Source organism: Montipora capricornis, chromosome 1 (assembly GCF_036669925.1).
Source record: "Montipora capricornis isolate CH-2021 chromosome 1, ASM3666992v2, whole genome shotgun sequence".
Classification (NCBI taxonomy): domain Eukaryota; kingdom Metazoa; phylum Cnidaria; class Anthozoa; order Scleractinia; family Acroporidae; genus Montipora; species Montipora capricornis.
This window is the reverse complement of record NC_090883.1, coordinates 5,675,537-5,683,036: the sequence shown is the minus strand read 5'-3', so window position 1 is coordinate 5,683,036 and position 7,500 is coordinate 5,675,537.

Here is a 7,500-nt window from a genome sequence, read left to right as displayed (position 1 = left end):
AAATTATTGCGGAGGTGCTACCGTAAAACATTCCTGCTAAGTTCTTTGTTGCTCGTGTTTGATGTCCCCAAATCTGAGAATTCACGGTTCTTAGCGCCCCTGAAGAATGGGTTAAAATCTTCTCAAAGTATATGAGTTCACCCAGGTGTCACTTTCATGCGCTCGGTCAAAAACGTTTTGTGAAACCATGTTGAAACCAGCCTCAGTGTCTACCATTTTGAAAATTTCTCTTCTAGCTAACCTCTCCTCCTGTGTTCTGAACAATAGCAAAACAATATATTTTGGCTGGTTTTTCAACAATGTGAGAGGGACCAAACAGCTGTGAGCGTCAATATTCAAGAGAAGGTGAGTTCAGTGAACCGGAACTTAGATATGCGTTGAACATTTTGGAGAGGGAACCAATTTTCGCCTTGGTAATACCGTTTCCATTGCTAAGAGAATGGCACAATAATGACTGAGGACCCCTCTGAGAAAACCTCTCAAGTTTTGCCTCACCTACCGCATGTTTTAGATTTTGTTGCCCTGTTAGAAGGAGCAATTAGGGGCCATGCATTGTTCTTCACTGATGACAAAACGGAGAGACATGAAATGAACCAAACTTTAGCGAAAAGAGCTGGTTCAGTAGCAAACCTCTACAGGGCAACAAAAGGTGGAGCAAGAGAGGCCTTAAGAGGCTCTGACTGTAAATATCGAGAATCCGCTGACAGTTTCAAAATTTCACAATTTATTTTATTCTACCTAAAAGACCCATTTGGTGAACTATTTTCAAAAATGGAAATAAAAAGTTCCATAGCGCTTTGCTTTTTCCGAAAAATCCAAAAGTTTAAATTACGCCGAGGCGGCCCCCAATCCCACGGAAAACAATGAAAAATTCGGCAACTTCGTTAACTCCGTGTGCGACAACGCGTTGAATTCCTGGTTTGCTATTTTGGATATTGGTAAAAGGACCCTTTGCCTTTTAAAAAATGTAAACTTCATGTAATTTTGTCAAGTTTAAGACAACATAAAAACTCATTGAAATAACCCACTTTCAATCTTTTGGGGTGAGGTAAAATAAAGGCCAACTTTAAAGGCCTATAAAAATCCTAGTATATAAATTTACGTGTCATATTGTACATCAGCTGAAAGCGTTATCCTTGTAGGTCATTTTCTTCAACTGTCAATTTTGGCCCGCAAAAATTAGCGCATCCAGTTTAAAAAGAGTTTGGGCTATTTTGACCAAAAATTCAAGGCAAATTGCTGAGCGGATGCATGTCACGCAAGAGGTCACGGCCAAACCTTCAGATCTTTTTTCTCTTTCTGATTGAAAATGGCAGCAAAGAGCGCCTTGAAGTACTTCAATGACCTTTCAATATATTTAACGATCATACAAGCACACCACATATCATTTTATTTATCTTAGGTCTAGACGAAGATAACAGTCGTCGATCGCATTGATGCGTAGTCCAATAAATTGACGTAAAATTTGATTCACATACACAGCGAAACTCATTACAAAGTTGAAGAGAATTGGGTAGACTTACTGTTGTTACTGTTGGTTTAAAATAACGCGATGTAGTCCTAGGAGCTCCCTATCTTACTCAAATTTTGACTGAAAAGGTCAACAAAACACACTGCCAAAGAAATGATCAATGAAGATGTGCGTCCTTGCATTTCTTGCTTACCGTAATTCGTTCATAAATGATAAAGCCAATCACTCAAATATTTTTCTTGCCTGTAGAAAAAAAAAAAATGAAGAAAAAGAAACCAATCAAGAGTAAAAGAAAAACTTACGACCTTTTTCACCAATAATTCGCATTCCAAAACGAATGTCACGCAAAAGAGTTGCACATTCCATGACATTCTGACAAAATTATCGTCTCGTTGTTGTACGGTTCTTTCTTTTTTTGAACGTTTTTAGCACGATTTTTCATATTAGAATTCTCTTTTAACCATGAACAACACTGTTACGAAACGGCACTAGTACCATTGCGTCGAGTAAAATATTATCTGATTTGTGTTATAACATCACGTCACGAAGCCGTCCCACGGAGTTGGCTGCAGAACAGCAATTGACCAGATGGATGTTCAGTTCCAACCGAGACCATAGGACATATTTAAGTCCTCTACAGCTAAAGGGGACTGTGGAATTAGTAGTAGTGAGTCAACTTTCGTCTTATCAACCAGCGAAACCCTTTCTTCTAGTTGGGCATGGTAGTAAACCCCTTTCAAAGAATACCCGGGTACATCGGCTCTGGGATACCCCTAGACGAAGAACGTTTTTGAAAATTTTGGATAAATAACCCGGACACATTTTAAGTGACGGAAGTGATCCAAAAGAATGGCTATCAATTGATCATCCTTGTCACTTGAAAAACCGAAATGCCCCGATAAAATTGTTTTGATCACTGACAGATATCGGTATTGGGGTTTGCGCAAAAACTCAGAATAGAGGTGTAGAAAGAAGGTAGGGGAAAAAACGAAAAAGGCGGAGGGTACAGCCACACCTTGGCGAAGGGTAGGCTTAAGCGAGCTATTCGTTTCGAGCGGTGAGCGATGCAAGCCAGCAAAGAGCGCTAAACCGGAGCGACCGCACCGCAGTCATTTCGCGTTTCTCTTTCTGGTGCCTCTCGCTTCTCTCCTCCGCAGAGGCTCCCGCTCGGTATTCCAGTAATAATAGCAAACATGCTTCTGCGGAGGAGACAGGCGAGTGAGCACCAGAAAGAGACGCGAGATGGCAGGGACGGGGTCACCCTAGCCTGCCATTTACGCGTTCTGTCTTTACTCGCACGCATTGCGGGCACCGCTCGAAGAGGATAGCTTGCTCGATGCTATCCGATCCTATTGCTTGTAAATAAACATCTGTGGGTGGGTAGAAAACGACCACATCAGCCCTAAGACCCAAAAACGAAAATCAACTTGGAACGGCTATCCTGATCTTATTGATCTACAAGTGTAAGGAACATCAAGATCTTCAATTATCAATGAATCTGATCAATTTCTTCGTTTTCTTCAAAACCCCACCTAAAGTAAAAAAGGGAAAACCCCCTCAAAATCCCCTTCAAATCACTGGAAGCTCGCATGAAATGGGACTCTCGACCGAAGCAAAAGCAAGATACAACAAGATGCAATTCTGATTAACAAGACGAATAGACAATTCACTTGTTGCCAGGGTCCCTGCCTCCAGTTCCGTAAAAGGGGCTGTAAGATATATCTTTGGAGCCTCTATTCTCACCAATTTTATCACAGTCTATCTTTATATAATGCTAAAAAAGACCGTTTGCAAACGCACAAACACAATTTACATGTTGTCACACATATATCAAGTTAGTGCTTTTTAGAAGTGGGTGTTCCTTTTTTTCGGTGTTTTTGTTTTATATTTAACAATTATTCCTCAAGCCCGAATGGGCTTTGAGTCGGTAGCCCATGAGGCCGAAGGCCGAATGCGCTATTGACTCAGATGCCATGAGGGCAAGAGGAATAATTGTTTTAGTAAAATCCAACTAGTTGGTCAAAAATATCGAGAATAAAAAACTTTTAGCTAGTTAAAGCTTGACTTTAATCCTTTTTTACCGCCAAAAAGCCCGCGCTTTTCGCTACTAGTGGGCTATAACATATAGCTTAGTAGTAGCTCAACCAATCAGAACGCAGTATTGATAATAGAGCACTAGTTGGATTTTACTAAATAAAGACCCGCAAAATGTTCGTAGCGGGCGGCGACAGCGGCGAGGAGAGGAGAAATGGCTGTATTCGCATGGTAAGACCCCGGTCAAATTCATTCAGATTCATTGATAATTGGTCTTACACATATCATGCTGTTTAGAGCTGAGTCTAAGTAACTTTGACAACATTCTTCGACTTTTACTTTCGGTGGGGTTTTGTAGAAAATCGGAAAGCCTGGTCAAATTCATTGCAGACCATTACTATGATCTTTTTTTCTTGTGAGCCTCAGGTCGTCTGATTTCGAAATGTTTTCAGGGCTGCATTTTGAGAAGAGTTTCCCGAACATCTGGTCCTTGCTGTTCTGCAGACAAATCCGTACTTTTTGGTTACGTCACGCGATGTTATATTATCACGCAAATCAAATTTGACATGTTTGTAATAATTTACTGGACGCGATGGTACAATTGCCTTATGGTAACTGTTTTTCATGGTTAAAAAAGAATTCTCAAAAGTTGCGAGAAGAAAGAACCCTACAACAGCCCTTTAACGAGACGATAATGTCAGAATGTGCTACTCTTTTGCGTGAGTTTTTCTTTTACTCTTGATTGGTTTCTTTTTCTTCATTTCTTTTCTTCTACAGGCAATAAAAAGACGTAAGCAACTGGTATTATCAGCAGTTTAAAATGTATGAACGAATTACGGTAAGCAAGAACTGCAAGCGAGGATGCACATTTTCATTGATCATTTTGTTTTGTAAGTCTGTTTTGTTGACCTTTTCGGTCAAAAATTGAGTAAAATTGGGAGCTCCTGGGATGACATCGCATTATTCTAAACCAAGAGTAACTACAGTTAGTAAGTCTACCCTATTCTCTTCAACTTTGTAATAAGCTTCGCTGTGTATGTATGCACCCGGGACTATGCATCAACGCGATCGACGACGGTTATCGTTCAGTTAGATCTAAGATTAATAAAATGACAAGTGGCGTGCTTGTATGCTCGTTAAATATAATAAAACGTCATTGAAGTACTTCAAGGCGCTCTTTGCCTACATTTTCAATCAGAAGAGAAAAAATATGCATTATTTGCAAACTGATTAGGATTGGCCGTGACTTCTTGCGTGACATCCGCTCAGCAATTTGCATTGAATTTCTGGTCAAAATAGCCCGAACTCTTTTTAAACTGCATACGCTAATTTTTGCAGGCCAAAATCGACAGTTGCAGATAATGACGTACGAGGATAAAGCTCTCAGCTGATGTACAATATGACACGTAAATTTATATACTAGGATTTTTATAGGCCTTTAAAGTTGGCCTTTATTTTACCTCACCCCAAAAGATTGAAAGTGGGTTATTTCAATGAGTTTTTATGTCGTCTTAAACTTGACAAAATTACATGAAGTTTACATTTTTTAAAAGACAAAGGGTCCTTTTACCAATATCCAAAAAAGCAAACCGGGAATTCAACGCGTTGTCGCATACGGAGTTGGCGAAGTTGCAGAATTTGTCATTGTTTTTCCGGGGGGTCGGGGCCCGCCTCGGCGTAATTTGAACTTTTGGATTTTTCGGAAAAAGCAAAGCGCGATGGAACTTTTTATTTCCATTTTTGAAAATAGTTCACCAAAAGGATCTTTTAGGTAGAATAAAATAAATAATGAAATTTTGCAACTGTCGGCGGATTCTCGATATTTACAGTCAGGGCCTCTTAAATGACAGGGTCAAGACGTTTCACATATTTGAGGGACATGTAAAGTCCTCTCAGGATCTCCAAATGGAAATGTTTAGAATCAATGAATGGAGAAACAAATATGAGATCATTAAACAGGAAAAACAGGATTTATTTAAAGAAATGACTCAGACTATCCAGGAGAAGGATAGGGTTCATTAGCCATTTTCAGTGAAATTAACAGTATGATTACTGAAGCTAAGATTACTGTTGCCAAGATTACTGTTGGGGACACTGAAATTGAAACAGAATTTTTTCTTGGAGGTGATTACAAATTCATTTTCATCATGCTAGGTTTAAATGGAGCAACAGCTAAGGGAGTTTTCGTTATTTATGCCAAAGGGGGGGGGGGGGGGTCGGTGATTTTCAAGCAATTCAGGCATATGAAAAATTAACCCCTCTCCGGAAGTGGGTATTTTAAAAAATTACCCCCCCCCCCTTCCCCGTTTATGTGAGAGGCCCAAAATGTAACTCCCCTCCCCTCAGGACGGGACGTGCCTCCGTTTGCGAAAGTGCATACAACACGTGTTCTGAATGGTTGCCGATAAACCAAAATCCATTGCAAGGTCATTTGATCGTACAGTATGGAAGCTCTAAATAAGGAAAGCGAATTTGCAGCGCTGGTGTTAACGTGGACCCAGAAAAGATCAGATTTAAGAGAAAAGTCATTGGTAGAAAAGTTTGTAAGGAGCTCATTGCAAGGATTGAACCACGAGGATGTACTTATGAAACTGGAGACAAAAATTATAAACAATTACAAAAGTCAAGCACGTGCATCCGCTCACGGGCCTCGCGCGATCGTGGAAACAATGCTGCATGGTTCCCAGTTTTATATGTTATTTAAGGAATCATTTCACATTTACGGTTCGTTTTTTGAAACTAACAAAGACGAGGAAGCTTATAGGGACATTTTACGTCATCCGGAAACAGGATTAAGTGTTGTGATTGTAACGCATCCTGTTACACTCGAGCGGTTTGTTGTTCTAAACAACCCTTCATGTGATGTTTCAATGTTCCTGAATCACTTTACCCAAGAATTTTTATCTGGTGATGAGAATGTGGATCGATTGAGGTTACATCAAGAAACAGTCTCAGCACTTTTGAAGAGCGTGGACGCAGAGTATGACAGAAGTATATTAAGAGCGATTATCGCATTACTCCACACGTGGTCTGAAACAGTTAATCTTGGCATTGACCCAACCCTGGCAAGGAGAAAAATAAAAGAGGTAATTGAAGTTGCTGAGGAATGCAGAATGTCTATTGTTGCTGGGGAGGATATAGTCAACTTAAGACTTAGGGATCGGCTGAAAAGAATTGACGCTGAAATTGAGGAAAAGAAAACCGTTCTTGAGAAAAAACGAGAAACTTTGCCGTTAAAGCGCCTGTCAGATTTAGAGGAGTCCGTATGTCATTTAGAAGATAGAAAAGAAAAAGTAAATAGGCTTCTTCGGAAAGAAGATCGGTCTTCAGCAAACAAAGTTAGGTATGCAGCAAAAAGAGTCACCGATTCTTTGCTTGAGCAAAATAGGGTCAAACACAGAAGACTTGGAGCAGGGAGACCAATGGAAATGGGAGAAGACGAGGAACAATCCATAGGGGAGATGTCTACTGCTCACGGAAGACGGCATGACACAGTCTTGTTCTCAACTGCCGTAGAGAAGAAAAGCATCTGAAATTATTGAGGAGCTTGTCAACAGTCCTATCCCGCGGTAAAGCAAAGAGGGCAACAAGCATTCAAGCAAAACGTGACAAGGGCCGCTCCCTCTTTTGCTGTAAGAAGCCTCCAAAAAGTGAAGATAAAGAAATGGAACTAACACACCACCAGAAAGCACACGTAAAGAATGCAGTGTTTGACTTCTGCTACAAAGAACAAGACCGAAAATACTCTTTTATAAAAAGTATTGATGACAAAGCGTATGTGAGGCCCGGAACGTCTGTTGGGTTCAGAGATCTAAAGAAAATGGGCATTTATCAGCCAACAGATAACAATGCTGGGCGCAAACTCCCCAAATATGACTGGGTTAATGAACAAGTGTATGTCACTCCATCTACTCACCGCATTTTTACTAAGGAATCTAGAGTGATTGATGAAAGAGAGGTTTTTGCCATGTCAGAGGACGATAGTTTTGTTTTCA